The sequence below is a fragment of the Sturnus vulgaris genome, chromosome 17 (genome assembly GCF_052056855.1).
Source record: "Sturnus vulgaris isolate bStuVul1 chromosome 17, bStuVul1.hap1, whole genome shotgun sequence".
Lineage (NCBI taxonomy): Eukaryota > Metazoa > Chordata > Aves > Passeriformes > Sturnidae > Sturnus > Sturnus vulgaris.
Genome location: NC_142259.1, coordinates 10,321,515 through 10,338,802, shown reverse-complemented (window position 1 = coordinate 10,338,802; position 17,288 = coordinate 10,321,515). Strand labels below are relative to the sequence as shown.

Below are 17,288 nucleotides of genomic sequence, written 5' to 3'. Positions count from 1 at the left end.
TCTACTGCCCATTCACTCAATGAACCGTTCCTTGGAAAACAGCAAGGCTTTGACAGGAGGAGAGGTGAAGAGCAGGCAGCCAGGGAATTGCAGCATCATTCTGGGATATGGGAAATATTAATTTGAAGCCCTCTGGTTGAGAAGTGGAATTTCTGTGGGAGTACAAGAGCTGCTGAGACATTCAGTGAAGCAGCAGTGGCATTTCTGTGGTGTGGTTTGGCCTCAGAGGAGGCACCAACAGTGGGCTCTGAGAGGAGCACACCCCACCTGGGAGTGCTTGGCACCCACCTGCAGCTCCTGCAGAGCACTGAGGGACATGAACACCTTTGTGGAGTCCAAGCAGGGCTGGTCTGAGCATGGGGACATGCCCAAATGCTGAGCTGCTCAGGGGGCACTGCTGATGGAAACAAGGATGCATAAAGGGCTGGGGATTGGGCACAGTGCCTGTTCCAGTGAAGGCAGCCACAGGGCAGGTTGTGCAAAGTGGCTGAGCTGCTCTGACAGTTCACTCCTGCCAAGAGAGAGAAGTCTCTCTGTACCACCAGCTCCTGGTAGAGCTCTGCTGAGCCAGCTCACCACCCTGAGTGCAGCAGTGGGGAGCTATCAGAGCAGGCATCTCCTGGGACTTCATCCTGCCAGGTGTTTGCAGAAGGTCACAATGAAGCAGAAAAATGAATCCTTCTCCGCCAAGCAGTTTTATATACCATGTGTTCCTCTTTGCAGTTTCTGAAGGATCTGGAAGAAATTACAAGAGTGACAGTTGTGAGAGGGACATACTCCAGATTGGCAGGGTTGGTTTGTGCTTTGTTACCACATTGCCTCTTCCTAACAAAATGGATGTGCTGGTGGTATTCCCGGATTTCTTGAGCTTTCATGCTAACTCTGGTAAGTGTGTAGAAAGGGAATAATGAGCATCATACAGGAAATAGCAGTTTAGGGGTTTTGTTGTTGTTGTTTGTTTTGGTTTTTTGGTTTTTTACAGATCTGTGTTTCAGGCTGGAAAATGCCTCTGTAGCCCATTTGGATAGGAGTGTTGTATTGCTTTTTCTGGCTCTTTATTTGCTCCATATTCCTTTCTGTTGTATCAGGCTGCCCAGCCTGTGCTTTTGGGGAGGATCTGGTCCTGCCTGTGGCACTGCAGGTCACACAGCAAAGCCTCCCAGTAAAGGAGTGTAACTGTCACAAGAATGTGTTTCCAGTGCACAGAAAAGAAATCCAATAGAAAAGTGACATAATAAAAGATAAGCTGTGTTAAACAAAGATGTTTTCTGTGTATCACACCCAAAATAGTATATTTCATAATACAGCAGAGCACACTTCATCAGAATCCCAGGGAAGAAGCAGACCTGCTAAAAGAATAGCATTTTGGTGCCAGGGAAATTATGCATTTAATAGATCTCCACTGTATTTTGTAGAGAGATTTCCATCGACATTGAGTCTTGGCTAAAATGTGATGGCAGCATGTTGTAGGAGCCAGTTCCTCCTCAGGGCTTCCTGTTACAACAGTGGAGCTGTAAATGGTGTTATGGAAGTGGCAAGTGTCAGAAGGCAGCAGGATGTCATTGCAGTTGGGAGGTGCTTTTGATTAAGTGGCCCATTCAAGTGCTCAGTTGGCCAGGAGAAAATCCGGTCAGGTGGCTTTTTAGATGCTTGGAGGGGAGGAAGTTTGACTGTGCTCTACATGTCTTATTGCACTGGATCCTGACCCTGATCCTTATCCAAATCTACTCTGGCCAGAGCAGAGCCTCAGGGATGGAGTTCTTTTTCCTGCATGCAGGCTCCCCTCTCCCCAGGCAGCTGCTGGTGGGATGCAGCCCTTGCTGAGAGGCAGGATGGATGGAAGGAACAGGCTTGATGGCCTTCCTTCAACCTGTCTCCTGCTGGCAATTCCTGCCCAAGAGAAACCTCAGCTCAATGTACTGAACAGAAACCTTTCCAAAAGTTGCCAGCTTTGAGTGAAAAAACATGGATGTGGTGTTTTGGTTTTGCATAGAGGGTTTGAAAATTATCACCTACAGCGTGTCAGGCTGGCAACTATTTGCAACCTTTTGGGCACTCCCTTTCTGCAGCTTTCAGAAGGGTAAAGAGCTCATCCTCTGTCACTTTTGTGTTTTCTTTAGAAGGGATGTTTCTGTAGGAGAAGTGGGACTGTCTCTAAAAAGACCAAGCTGTCATTGAAAGATTTGCACATTCTGACTACATGAGGAGAAAAGCCAATTTTCCAAAGATTTGTCTCACTCCTCTGTCCCTGCCTTCCCACACATACCTGTGCCCACTCCAAAAGGAGACTGAAAGGAAAGAGGATGCCGAGTGGGGCAGTGGATTGGTGCTCTTGGCTGATGCCAGCAGCAGAAGGCACCAACACAAGACCAGACACAACCTGGTCTGCAGAGATCATCTGCCATGTGGTAAAAATCCTAATGGATTTGTTTTGATTTAAGCTTCAAAGTCGATAGGTTGGTTTTCTACTCAACATTCTACTCTTTGAGTGATAATTTTATTATTTTCTGACCTCGGAAGGAGGAACAGGTTGGATGAAACTACTTCACAATGTATGAGTGGGAGAAATCCGTGTGCCAGGAGTGGCTGGGGGCAGGTGCAGTGTGAGGAGGCAGCACTGGGCAGGGTGGATGCTCTCTGAGCCCATGGGGTGATGAGGAGGAGTTTCCACCCCCAGCAGTCACCACTGGTGCTGCAGGACCTGCCCTGTGTCTGCAGGCTTGTGGGGGAGGCTAAAATAGATTCTTGGCATCAAGTCTTGGATCTTGGAACCTCTTTGCTTAATAGATTGCTCTGTCTCCCTAGTGATACTGCTGCAGCTGCAAGCCACAGAGGCATTTTGGCTGAAGTCCTCTTGGTTTAAAGGAAAGAATACTGGATAGATCTGCTCAGCAGCAGCATGACTGAATGCTCTTTCCACCCTGGCCTGGGAGAGTCCCAATTCTGCTGACCTGTGGGACACATCTCTTCATGTCCCAGGCTCTGGAGATGAGAGAAACAGTGTCTGAAAAAGTTTTTGGTTTATATAGAAAGATTTGAGGTCTCTGCCCAAGAGGCTTTTTTTGTGCCTTTTTTTCCTTTTGAAAGTTACTAAGTTTATTTTTGTCTGTGTGAGTTGGCCTGGTTTTTTTAATATATGGTAAAGGTGGCTAGAGTCTTGCATAGACACTTTTTTATATTTAATATAAACCTAAACAAATACATTAAATAAAGGTCCTTTCACCTCCAGCTTGATGGTTCAAATCCAATCGTGCTTGGGAACAGAAATGTTCAAGCAGTAAAAATAAAACATCTCCTGATTTATGAATAGAAGTGTCAAGCTTTGACTTGCTGTGATTACTGGCATCACATTATTTGTGAACATTCAGACAACTGCCAGAAATCCATGAAACACATTTGTGAATCCCAGAAGTTTCATAAACTTCAGCCTGAGTGGTTATTTGCTTTCTGGTGGATAAGTGGGCTGGCTAGAGTTGTATAACGAGGCCAGCTAACTAATGCCCAGGTCTCACAGTAATAATAATTAGTGCAAAGCTCTTATTCCTGTTACATAGCAGAAGGTGGCAATTCTGCTGCAGTTTGCACCAGACAATTGCCATTTGCTCTGGGGAGATGTGGTTACTGGTTTGAGGAAGCCAAGGAAGAGGGGATGCACAACCTGACTTTCAAACCTTGCATTGTTTTCTGGGCCAGCTGCTGGGAAAAAAAAAAATAAAAAAAATTCAGCTTCAAGCCTGAATTGTTCCATTGGAGAAAGCACAGCAGTGGGAATGCCAGGTAATGCTTGTAGAGAGCAGGAGGTGGTGGGAAATGGGACTGTGGTTCAGGGCTCTGTGCAAGGCAGAGCACATCAGCCCTTCTTTATATTTGTACCAGTGTTTCAAGTGCCTTAAAAAGCATGGGAATTTGGCAAATCCATATGGATTTCACCCTGAGAGAAGAGATGCCACAATTAAAGGCTAAATTCAAGGCATAGCTGTGCTAAGGTGACTCTCTCCCCAGCAGCTCCTGCCATGCACCTATTTGTTGGGCATTCAAAAGCAATGAGTGAATCCCAGGCTGTGAGAATCTTGGCTCAAAGCAATGGCAAGATATGGCCTACAAAACTGCAGAGCTACTCTGGGACTAATTGTACATGATATTTTAAACAGTTTTTAAGTGTTCTTTTCCTTTATGTGAGTCTTTACATTCTCCCACTGCTTTCTCTCCATCTGCAGAAAGTAAAATTTAGAAAAGGTTATTATAGCAGCTTTGTCACAATATATAGTACCTGCCTGGGGAAGTGATAGGACAGGAACAACATGGCATAGTTGGCTTCTGCTACTACTCTGCATATGTGAGACTTTAAAACATTATTTGCAGTTTCTGTTGGTATTATAAATAATAGATCAGGTCCACAATTTATTTGCTGGAAGTTCCAGCAGTGTAATTAACAGACTGTAGTCATTAGGTTCTGGAGAGAGGCTGACATATCAATTTTTAACTGTTTTTCCGCTTAGAAACACATCCAAGTAGTGCTGCTTCCAGAGGGATCTGCACATGGATGGATGCACTTTGTGCATGCCATTTTATATACATTCTCACTTTGCTTTCCAAGTATTAACATGTGTAAATCCCTTTGGCATGTGCAGATACGTGCAAGTGGGCTGTGCATCCATAGCATTTATTTGCATATGGGATAAATCATATGTGGAATTGTGTGCACTGAGTTACACTTGCACTGAAGCCCTCGGAGTGTTTGACTTTACAAAGTTATCTCTTCAAACCTGCAACTCAGCAATTCAGCTCCTTTTGCCTCGAAAATAAAGGCAGGGTGATTTGTAGAGGAATCATGATATTATTTTAAGAAATAAACCTTTTGTGGTGTACTGCTCAGTTGCCTTCCCTTTAATAGAGTAACATGAAAACCACAGAGGTGGAGAAACCAGTCTGGGTGGACAAGTACAGGTGTAGCTCAGTGGTGCAGGTGTTGAGCTGGTACCCAGCTGGGTTCAGGTAATGACTGTGGGGGAGATTGTTCTTTCTCACAAATAGTCCTGTGGCTGCAGCACCACACCACAGGCTCTTTGCTGCTGTAGCTCTCATCTGCTCAGCAGACTTGTCCAACAAGTTATTCGGCTCTCAGGGTCGTAAAACAGGAGGGAGACTGCAGTGCTGTGGTGCCCATTCCCCACAGAAACGCAGGACATGGCCCACAGGGGTGAATCTCAGGCATGGTTCAGGACCAGAACTATAGTTGGCTTCTGGAAATATTAATGCATGCATTTGAGTTTTGAAGGTGGTTGAAATGGAGAAAAAAGTTTTGAGAACTGCTTTTCCTTTACGTTTTAGGAGGGCTTCTAATGATTTTGTCCCGTAGCTTCTAACGTCTGCCAATAGTTCTATTTTTTGTGCATGGATGTAAAGATGCTGACAATATCTGAGATCATCTTGAATTGTCAGTTCAAAAAACCTGAGAAATCTTAGAGGGGACACTGATGAGAGCCTTTTTGGCAAACTCTTGGTTTTTTTACGTCTAAACACCTACCACTGATTACTTAAATGATTTTTTTTTTTTTTTTAATGATAACTAGATGAGAGTAGCCCTGACTTCCCCCATGTAGGCAGTCTTGCCCATGTGGATTTTTTTTTCCTCTTCTTTTGGAGAAATCAAATGTTTCATTCTGTGTCTTATAGAGGCTCTAATTCAAGTTTCCTACTGTTATATCACTTTATTTAAGGACAGTGCAGGAGGCAGGAATCTGAACTGACTGCCTGATGCTTAAGAAGGTGAATAATGACTTGGAGAAGACCTTGTGTGTATCTTTTGATCTTTGGGCTTCAGACACCCCTTCACCCATAATTAACTCGTCTGTTGACTGATCACCTGAGTGATCAAGGGAGACTCAGCATGTCAGTGGGAACCAGGGAACTATTACTCTATGGCAAAACAGCAATCAAGCCAGCTCGTCTATGATACAAATCAGATACCTGCAGGAACAAGTCACGTAATGGCAAGCTGTACTGGAGATGGATGATATCCTAAATCATTATCTTCGATAGCATCAATTATGTTCACAGGGTAAGCTCATGCTATCTTCATGGCAAGCCCTGCATCCAGATAGCAGCAGCAGCAACAACAAAAATTAAAATTACAGCATGAATTTCGGGAGGGGCAGTGCACTATGCATGACTGGCTAATAAATCAAGACCATCCATGGATTAGATGGAGGGGAATGGGAATGGTTATCATTCTGTTGTATAAAATGCAGCACGGCTTAGGCTCTGTAGATCATTTAAAATATATATGAATTTGAAATCAGCCAAAAGATATGTCAGGCATTTTTCTTCTTAGAATAATGGCTTGTTTTTAAAGCCTAAGTGCTTTTCAGTACTAATTTTAGCATGTTTTGCATTCAAATGAAACATCTACTCTACGTGTGAAGCCCTTGCACACACTGCCTGTAAAAGTGGAGGGAATCACTGGATTTATGGGTTCTTTTGCACATTCTGTCAAAGTCAGTTCTGCCTAATGGAGCCCATGGAACAGGAAAGGCTTTCATTGCACAACTTTCCATGAGAGAGATAATGTTTGCTGCCTGACACATTGCAATGCCTAAACAAAGCCTCGAAATAAGTTTGTGTTAAAAGAAGAAACCTCAGCTGGGAAGGGATTAAGTTAATAACATTTTCTGTAATGTCTTTATCAGCATTTCTGTGGCCAGTTTGTGACAATAAACAGGGGGGAAAAAAGCTCATGTTGGAGATGGAAGTAAATTTCAGGCTGATATGAGTGATGTACCTCATAACCAGTTATAATTAGAAGGGAGGCTTCTTACAGCGCCGCTCCTCTATAAATCACAGCAGATATTACCCCAGCTTGTACAACAACTATGAAATATGCTGTGAAATTTGAAACTCATGAAAAATAGGTTCTTTTGTTGCAATTTCATTCTCAGAAAAGCTCTCATTTGATACAAGCTTGCACCTTTTTTTTTTTTTTTAACTGGTTTCGTAAAACCAATGTAACCAGCCTCAATTTCCTAGAAAACTCTTCGTGCAAGATGAAAGCGTTGTGTGTTTTGCCACACAGAATCCTTACTTGGAAGAGTCTATCAAAAAAACCTCAAGCAAAAGTTTTCTCTAGCAGAAGCTTCTTATCAAGCAGAATTTTACACTAAAGAAGTCAGAAATACAGGTTGATAGCTAATAGATGTGTATTTTCCTCTTCTCTTCTGACAGAGTCAGCTTTGATCTGGCCAAGCGCCCACCTGCATTTTTCCAGATGTGACCATGGAAAGTCCACAGGGAAAGCAACCCTTGGGAAGAAAGTCTTGCTGACTTGATGCCTAAAAACAATATAAAAATCAAGTAAGATTCCTCAAGTTTTTCTCTTGCACTAAGGTCTAAGTATTTTTCCTATGGTATTTTATTTTTAAGAGAAAATGGATGAGTTTATTTTAGAAATGTGTTCTCTGAAAACCTACAAACCATTCATGTTGGCATGGTAGGGCTGTAGCTGCTTCTATCGATCCTAATTTAAAACTGTAATTGCAAATAAAAACATAATTATATCCCCCAGCTACCTTAATTGAAAGGATTGATTCACAGGAGCAAAGCATCATAAGAACTTCTATATGGGCCAAGTGTTTATGGCAATTTAACACCCTCATTTTGACATGGAAGAGTGTCACAGAAATTGGGGAGAAGCCTTCACTCTTCTACTGTCTGACCTCATTTCTTGGGCTCCACTTGAAATAAAGCAGGGGACTACACAGGACTCTGTGGGCAGCAGGAGGGTCCCTGACTTGGCCTCCCAGATGTCAGAGTTCCCTGGAGAAGCCACCTGTACATGCAAGTGTTCCTTTATGTGCTCTAGTTGTGTGAAAAAAAAATTTACACTGTGACTGGCTGTGACAAGAGTGAGATGGCACTGCTCAAGGGGATGTATTCTGTCAGGCTGGGTTCAAACATGTGGGACATGCTCAGCTGCTTCAAAAATAAATTAGCATTTATAAAGAATTAAGCACAACTCTTGCTTATTAGGTGAAATTGTCAATTGTTTTGTCTTCCAGAGGTAAACAAAGAGCTGAGGCAGTCTCAGTCTCTCAATCTTATGACCTTATGGTCACTGTCCAAAATACCAGCAGTGACGTTCCATGCTGGAGAACGAAGAAGAAGAAAAGCAGATACTCAGCAGGGTTAGCCCAGTGTCTTTCCAAGTAATCCCTTATTTTTACAAAACATTTCCATATGGGAAACTTTATCACTGAGCAGATGCACTGAAAACAGTGTGGTCAGTGTTTTGTGTAGATGCTGATATGGGCTGTTGAATACCCAGAACAGTTGAGAGGCTTCAGCAGAGCTGCTCTGCATGTCTAAATGTAAAACTGATGCCTGGGGCTGAAAATTGATCTGTAACCTTAAACTCCAACCACAGAATGGGCATCACCATTTGGAAGGGAAGCAGATAACTGGTGTTAGCTCATCTGGTAAAGATGAGTAGCTGGACAGAGTCTGAAGAATTCTTGCAGATATGAAACCCTTAGCCTGAACTTTGTGGAAAATTGGTTCAAAACACAAATTTGTAGCAGATACTTATTTATATAATGTGGTGGAGATGTAACCCTGAATCGAAATCCCTTTTTTGCAGGGCAGAGTTGAGATCTGGCTCTCCACTGACCCTGCAGGACAGCCTGTCTGCAGTTCACTAATCCTAGAAAGCAGACAGACATACTCTTAACAAAAAGCCTTCTTTTTTCCTTCCCCTTTCCCTTCCGTTTTGTTGTTTTTTTCCTCTTTCTCCCTCTTTCTTTCTCTTCTTTTTTTTTTTTTTTTTTAAGGGAAAATTTGTTGCAATAATACAAACTTATCATGCTCTCTCTGGTTCCAGCTGGGTGACACTACATCAGCAGCAGAATATGTACAAATTAAACTGTAACAACGCACCAAGGAGAGGCACAGCAATATCATAAAAATTATCCACAGTGCAATATGACTAATGTTGTGTGAAATGCATTCATTGGCCAAATGATGTCTAGGTGTTTCTTAAGGAGTTATGCTGATGGAGATAATGGTTATAGAGCAGAGATAAAGGAAGGAAAGGCGAGTGAAAGACAAAAGGTTGCAGCAAGGGCAGGCTGGCTGGGGAGGATGCTCAAGCAGGTGAGATTGAACAGGAAAGCTGAGCTGCTCTGGAATGCAGGAGGATGTGAGAAGGTGGCACCTTTCCTCCTCACGTGTCTGATGTGGAGGTGTGCTGCTGCTTCAGGCACACACACACATTCCTGTGCTCTTCTCACCTCCTTTTATGTGAACTTTTTGCAAACATTTATCTACACAAGCTGCGTATCTGTTAAATATTCTCTAGCTCTGTTGCTTATAGAAATGCCTTTCTTTTCCCTTTCTAGATTTAAAAAAACCAAACAACCCCCCCCAAACCAAAACAACAACAACAACCAAACAAAAGAAACCCCAAAAACAACAACAAAAAAACCCCCAAAAATCCAAAGAGAAGTGACTGATTTTATTAGCATGCCCAAAAACAAGAAATTAACTCAGTCATAGCCAGAGGATGGCTAGAGTAAGCACATCATGAAGGTGCACTCAGAAGTTGTCATCTCATTTCTTAATCTGGGAGTCTTTATGAAATGAGTAAATGTTTTGCCTGAGTAAGAAACTTGGCTATTAGTAAGTGAATGTGTTTTCCTTTTTGTTAAACAGAGATTTAGAAAAAAATCTGCCCAGTGACCCATTGTGCCATCATGCTTATCCAGAGATGTTTATCTAGACATCAACATTGTTTTCAAAGGAACTTAGGGATTTCCTAAGTAAATCTTATTTTACATCTAAATTACATTTTCCAAAACATCTCAGGTGAGCCCCTACCTCACTGAGTGTCTCTTAAAAACCTAAGTGCTTTTTTAAAATCGGCAAACTGGTCAGCAAAGTGGTCTTGCCTGAAATAAAATCAATCTCTGTGCAGTTGGTTGCTGGAGTTCAGGGCCTGATGCAGTCACAGCCTCTCAAATTACTAGAAAAATAGAGTATTTTCATGGTATTCCTGATTATTTGTTACCTAGTTGGTTACAAAGAGAGAGCCTAGGCCAAAATCATGCAACAATGGTTTCTGATGTGTGGGAGCCATGTTAGCCAGGTTTTTTTTTTTTCTCATTTATTGATATGTACAAGGATGGGAGGTAGACCCAGCCAAAAATGCTGGGATCCAACTATTTTCAAAGTCCTAAGATATCCAGAATGGGGAGTTAATTTTGTCTCCTAGTGAAGATAGGGGGTCCCCATGCATCATTTCAATGGGAGGCAAAGCTCTCCATAGACATGGGGTGTGCTGGACTGAGCATTTCTGTTCTGCTTCAAAGGCAGAGGAGGAGGGAGCGATGTGATAAAATCAGCGTTTTCAGCCCTAAACCTGACTTGCATCTGGGGGTTCTTTGTGAACCTTACAAAGCTTTTTCTGCAGCCAACCACCTCCACTCACCACTGAGCACGTGCCAGGAATTCCCTAGCAGAGGCAGCTGCCAAAACCCGGGGAGTTGTGATAACTCTGTGCTATCACATCCATAAAGCCTCAGTCAAGGCTGCTCTTCCCCCAAGCGGGAAGGGGCACGCCGTGGCCAAAGTGGAACATCTCCAGCTTATATAGCCCAGGCTCTGATATTTTATTCCCTTTCTGTGCTGCAGCTTTGTGTTTTCACGGGGCTGTGATGGCTCTATGCAGAATTTCTGCATTCCCTCTTCATCTGGGAACAAACTTGAGCCATGTACTCCGGGGGCAGGAAAGCACACTTCTCTTCACTCGGACAGGAGGGTGTGCAGTAACACAGCAAGCTCAACCTTGAGAAGGGGGAGAGGCACCCTGGGAGCCAGGCTGGTTTATATCTCAGCTGATTCTCCTCTTTCCCTCTTCCGTATCCCCTTAATAGCTTGACAGGAGAAATATAGGGAAGATACAGCCATCTGATTAACAGCGCCGGGGGCTGGGGATGGATGACAGGGAGAGGGAGCGCAGCGTGGCTACCAGCCAAGTTCCAGCAAGAAACAGAATATCTGGCTTCCTCTAATCTCTGGAGGAAAATTAAGTTACAAAAACCTTTAGTGGAAACTTTGCATACATTCAGTACCATTGCCATGCCTGACAGAAGAAAAAAAAAAAAAAAGAAAAAACCTACCCCGATATATTATTTAGTTTATAGTTATAGAATTAAAGGCACAAGCTTTCCCACCAGGAATAAAGAAAAAAAAAACCTCTAGAAAACTCAAGACAAAACCCCGTGAATGTTTTGTGCTGTCAGAGTTCTTGAGAAATTCTCCTTTTTGTGTTAATGGATGGTTATGTGAATTGTGTGAAGATGTCTGCATTTCTTCCCGATGAATTTTTGCACTTACATGTAGATCCCTTCTTGTTTTCTGAGCTGTTTGCTCTGCCTCCTACAGGAGCATTGGGGAAGAGGAGAAGGTGGAGGTGGGGAAAAGGCTCCAAATTGCCCTGGGCAGACACCACTGCCCTAGGAAAGGGCTTAGGCTGCTCCTGCCACCAGTGAGCCCAGGAGCCAAGGCCATTGCCTTGCTGTTCATCAAATGTGTGTGTTACACACAGAGAGGAATTCCTCCCCCACCTCCACGTCTGTCATCAATGTGTTGATGAAAAATAGTGGAGTTTGATTTTAAAAAAATAACTTAGGTGTTAAGTGAGCAACAAGCTGGGACCTGTGCATATGAGAGAGAGTGCTGATTAAAATGAAATAGCCTATTTATTGACTGTTACATCTAAAGCACTTGGAGTAACCATGATGAAAGTATTACATGTTATTCAGCTTTATGAGAGGGAAAAAAAAAGAAGTTAGATTGGCTAGTTAGAACTTTTCTTTATTAAGTCTTACAATATGTTGATATATGTACAAAGTGCAATTTTTTCATGTCAGAAACATGAACCAAGGGTCTGAACAGCCATTGCCTGGCTCAGCACCATGCCCTCCCCTGGCTGCCTGTGCTCTCCTCTTGCTGGCTGTCCAGGATGGTGGGAATCTCCTCCAAAAGGAGAAAGCACAGATGCATTTTGTAGTATTTCCCTCCACCTTGGTGCAAGCAGCTTGCTCCCAACCTTCCTCATGTGATTCCTTCACCAGCCTCGTCTGAAGGGAACTCTTTCCATGCAGAGGAACATAAAAGCCCTGTTTACATGCATTTCCCTTCTGAGAGTTTTATTTCTCTTCAGCCTCAGGGACCTCAACACCAGCCAAAACTCAATATGGGACTGAAATTGTACCCTGGCTGTCCCCAGCCCAGGGCAGCCCTGCCAGGGGACAGAGGGGTGTGTTTGTGTAACTGTGCACGTGTGTTGTGTGCACACAAAAACAGATGTGTGCTGTCCTGAATAAATGAGGCTATTCAGAGTGTCACAAAATGGACAATTTATGGCCAGTTTCAGCAATTAGTCAGACCAAAAGAGTGAGGTGGGTCAGTATTAAAACCCTAACTGTGTTGTTTATTTTAAAAAAGCAACAGGGAGTTCCAGCTGATGAGCAAAGATACTGAGAAAGGGTAATTAAAGAGAAACAATCTTTTATGTTTCTCTTACTACAGTTTCTCCTCATTTGGTTGTGCTCCCCTTACATGGTCTTGAGAAACAGAGCTGCTGCTTTCTTTTGGGGAGGGCAGTGTGGGGGTGGCTGCATGGGCAGTTCTGCAGCAGGAATTCACCACTTGTGTCCTGCCAGGCTCTTGCACCTTGCAGTGAATTCAGGTACTTCCTGAAGTGCTGGCACCTAGCAGAAATTCCAGGTATCAGCCTACAGGGCCATCCACTCTTGTGACTATTTTTATTGAGGTAATGGGGGAAAAAGTTCCCCTGGAAAAATATTGATAGCTTCTAAAATACTCCACCAGCACAAGAGTAGCTTAAATTGTGTAAATTAGAAATTGAGTATGACCTGCCCCCAGAGTTCACGACCTATGTTAGTATAAATATTCTGTTCCATTTGGAATAAGTATTTTTTTCTTCTACTCAGGTCTCAGTTCTTCTGCTTCCAACACTTTATTTTGTGCCACAGCCATAAGATTACAGATTCCACATATGTTGTTGCAAAATCTTGAGAAACCCAAATCTTTGTGCTGTATGGAAGGTTTTTAAGTTCAGGTTGTACATTAAGAAGGTAAACTTCGCAGGAATTTTTGTTTTTCCTGGCCCATAGGCAGCCTTTTCTGAATTGTACATCATGAGTGTGCTCAGTTACAGCATGGTGAAGCTGGCTGCTGCTCATGGATGCTCTTTCATTTGTGAGGATGACAGTGAAAGATGAAAAGTGCAGTGGAATGGTTGAGAGTTATTTAATCAAAGTCTTTCAATGAAAGAAAAGATATTTTAATATGTGGTTTGATTCACTGCAAATTTTTGGCAGTAGATGGGGCCCTTACTGTAATAAAATTCCATCGAGTTGGGAAGCCTCTTGGAGGTGGTGCCCAGATGCAGCATATTGGATCTGACTCCTGGAACATCATCCCTGACCTAGCCCAGGCTCTTTGTTGTCTCCATGTAACTTCTCATGAGAAAAAACCAAAAAGGTGGGAAAGGGGAAACAATGTTCTTATTCCTCTGTGCCCCAGCTTTTCACTGCACTGCAAAATAATGCTTTATTTTACTATCTTTCTTTCCAAAAAGCTGCAAACCCACAGGCTCCCTGTTTCTCTTCTTGCTGACCTCAGGATGCTGCCTGAGATCAAGGATGAGCAGGAAGGGGAACACAACCCTGGAACAGGATGGGGCAGAACCAGAACCTCACCTGCTGCCATGATGCTGTGAATTCAACATTTCACTCAAGCAAACCTGCATTTCCTGGCAGTGCTGGGGCTGGCCTGGAATCCAGACCTGGTCTGCTCAAGGTAGAGCCATTATCCTAAAGTGCTTTTATTGATCTGTTGACTTTCTGTCTCCCTCCTTCTCTTCCTCTCTTCACCCTGCCAGCCTCTTAAAGACTCATATCTTGTCTCATACAACCAAGGTATTTTAAGGGGTGAACAATGATTTTGAAGTCACATTAGACAAACTATATCTGACCAGTAAAACCAGATATCCCCTGAATGATATCTGAAGAAGGATCTGTCTACATTTACAAATGAGTTCCTCTTTCTCTTCCCTTCTTATTTTTTCTCCCTCTATCTATGTCCTGGCGCTCTTCAAACAATCAATTTCAAGGGCTCATACATCTCCTTTGTAGCAGCCTATCCCCCAAAGTGGCAATGCCATATTGTCATGCTTTATTTTCAGTTGGTTAAAGAGACCTATAGTAGTAAATCTATATCTGTGCTGTGATATCCAGCAGTATTAAAGGCTGAGATTTAAAGATAGGCCTGGAAGACTTACTAGTTGATGCCTGTAGAAAGCCAAGAAGAGCTGTGTGCCTTACTGAAAATTTCAGGCACAACGTGTTAGAGTGCAATATTTTACAGTGACCCGAGCTGCAAATCCTTCTGAGATGGAGATAAAGGGAGAAAGAATAATACTGGAGAAAATGTTAACAACACTGTGTGTTATCAAATGCTAAGAAAGGGCTTGAAGTCGGTTGATCTCTTTCTTATTTTTTATTTCTTATTTCAGTGTTCATAATTTCTGAGGTTTGTGGAAAATTGCAGTTCCTTCCTAGTAATATTGCTCATTAACTAATTGGATGAAGTATGAGCATTTAGTCAGGATCTGAAAAATACACAGGAAAATATATAACAATTAAAAAAGGCTAAATTTGATCATAGAACTACATTAACTTTTTAATGTGAAGTGCAGTATCTTTCATACAGCTGAGTACATAATTGTTCATGAATGCAGTTTTTGAAACATAAAGAAGTTATTGATAGTTTATAGTCAGGTAAGCATAAATATGCATACATGCTTTATAATGCACTCTCATTTTTTTAATGTTGAAACGACATAAAGCACATTTGAGTAAAAAACAAATTCACATTGAACACTTTTGATAGGCTGGATAGTACTACAGTGAAAATAGTGTGTTTTCACTTGGAAATATTAATGACATTAAGGACAAAAACTTCTGTAGTCACATCCCTTTTCCGTTTTATTCATATCAGCATTAGTTTTCTTTTTATGGAAATTCATGGAAAAGAAGATCAATTAATTTGCTCTAGTCAGTAGTTGCCTATGCATTATCAAAACTCTCCTTCCAAGTGCAGCTACAGCTCTTGCAAGCCAGGAACAGGAGCAGCCCTGCATGTCTCAGGTGAGCAGTTGTGCAGGACCTGCCATGGATCATGCCTGGTGCTTTGGTCAATAATCAATGTGGAGGGTTTGAAAGAAACCTGCTGGCTGAAATATGTTCATGTAAAGAATTTATCTAAGAAATCCGAATATAGTGAAATGTGGAGGGAAAATAAATTAATGAGGAAATGAAAAAAAAAAATTGGTGATCACCTTCTCAGGCCATGGGATGGCCACTTATGGACATAGGGCAGAGAACTTTGATCAGTTTTAGGATTTGTGTGATGAGCAGCAGTTCACAGTTCAGTGAATTGCAGATGACTTAGCTAATTGTAATACTGTGTTAGCAACAGCAAACTCTCCTTTTGACATCACAGACAGGGAAAAGGGAATAGGGTCCTTGGCAGGCACCCCTAAGTCATTCACCTTTCTGGAGAAACTACAGCAGCACCACAGCTACAGCCTGATGGGCACTGAGCTGCATGTCTGGAGGCTGAGCAGCAAATGCTTCGTGTCCTGCATTGAGCTGGAGGTAAGAGCCAGAGTTGTCTTTCCTTCCAGAGCTTGCATTGATGATGGCAGAAAACATAACCCAGTGCATTCTGAGCTAGGCACAAATCTGCATTTCCCCATCTAAACTTACAGATTTTGAAGCAATATGTTTTTGAGGAGATATGTTTGCCCAGTTCTATAGAAATCTTGATCAGAAAAGCATTAAGTCAGCCTGTGAGATGGTCCTAACTACTGCTATATGTGGACTGTGAGTTTGCTTCTGTGTTTCAAAACCTAATTGCTTGGTGAAACTACCTGAGTAAACTGGTTTCAGGGCCAGAAAAGGCTCATAACCATTATTGTCTGGTAAGAGATCATACAAAGATAAAACTGATGTTCATTCTAAAAGGTAAATTTGTCTTTTTACAGAGCAAGGTGAATTTGTGGACTTTCCTCCTGAGAGATGCTATCAGGACAAGCTGTGAAGTTGGATAGCTGAAACAGATCAAGCCAAATTTCTAAACACCAGTACACAAGTAAGCACTGTAAGTAATTTGCAAGCTAGAGAAAGTGAGCCAAAAATCACTTCTCGAGACATACACGAGTCTGAGCAGAATTATGTGAAACTCTGCCCCTTCTGACAGCGACACTGAATGTGGGCAAGTGCATTTTGTGATGTGGCACTGCTGAGCATGAGCCTGTTGGGAGGCAGGAGCTCAGGCAGGTGAGCTGATCTGCTGGGGAAATTCTTTACCAGCTGCAGCACTGTCCTTGTGATCTCCAGGCTTTGCATAAAAGAACTGTCCTATGTATTAGAATGTCACGTTTGGTGTGTTGGATTACACAGGAATGCAGGCAGTCCCAGGGAAGAGGATTGTGCTTGGCTGTTTCCAGCGAGTGTCTGCCAGCCTGGGGAGCCAGGCAGCTGCACACCTGCTCTGTGGGACAGCAGATAAAGCAAGAAGAAGCAGGAAGGGAAATATTCTCTGATAATTCAGGGAGAGGAGAGAGGCAGAAGGAGCCCCATGCACCTTTCAGCAGAACAGTTGTGAGCTATGAGGTGCTAATCCCACAGAAGCCTGTTGTAATTAAGCATCCTGTAAGGTGAGGAGGGGGGTGAGCACTGCAATAAGCTCATCAGCAGCATCTGCACCGACTCTCTGCCCCCTCTGGATACCCTTTGGAAATCTTCAGCGTGTTTTGTGTTTGTTTAGGAGCCAGAAACAAATGCTGGCAAATGCAAAGGTGTGAAATGTTGGCCAATCCATCCCAGCATGCCCTACAAGGCACTGGAGGGAGGATTGCTCGAAGTGGATGATGAGCTCAGTTCAGAGGCTGTTAAGTTAAAGCTTATTACCCTCATTAAGAGATGTGTGCAATGTGGTTTTGGGCTTCTGATATGGTAAAACCAACATTTTCCAAATGTTTTGTTGTCCTGTGTGTTATGCTTGGAGGAGAATTCAGTTTAGAACTGGGTCAGATTCGGTGTGGAGATAAGATTTCTTCACAGAGTTTAGAGTTTTGAATTGTCTCTGCGAAGGCAGAGGCTGTCTGGGGCAATGTGCTTTGTCAGAACCAGGAGAGAATAGAG

General features: G+C 42.8%; 1 long non-coding RNA gene across 1 annotated transcript; it reads left to right on the top strand.

The window, feature by feature from the left end:
• The first annotated feature begins 13,652 nt into the window (after positions 1-13,652).
• Positions 13,653-16,242, top strand: LOC106857772 (uncharacterized). Its single transcript, XR_001403703.2, has 3 exons — positions 13,653-13,878; positions 15,583-15,737; positions 16,127-16,242. It is a non-coding gene; the product is annotated as an uncharacterized LOC106857772 (long non-coding RNA).
• The last annotated feature ends 1,046 nt before the right edge of the window (positions 16,243-17,288 follow it).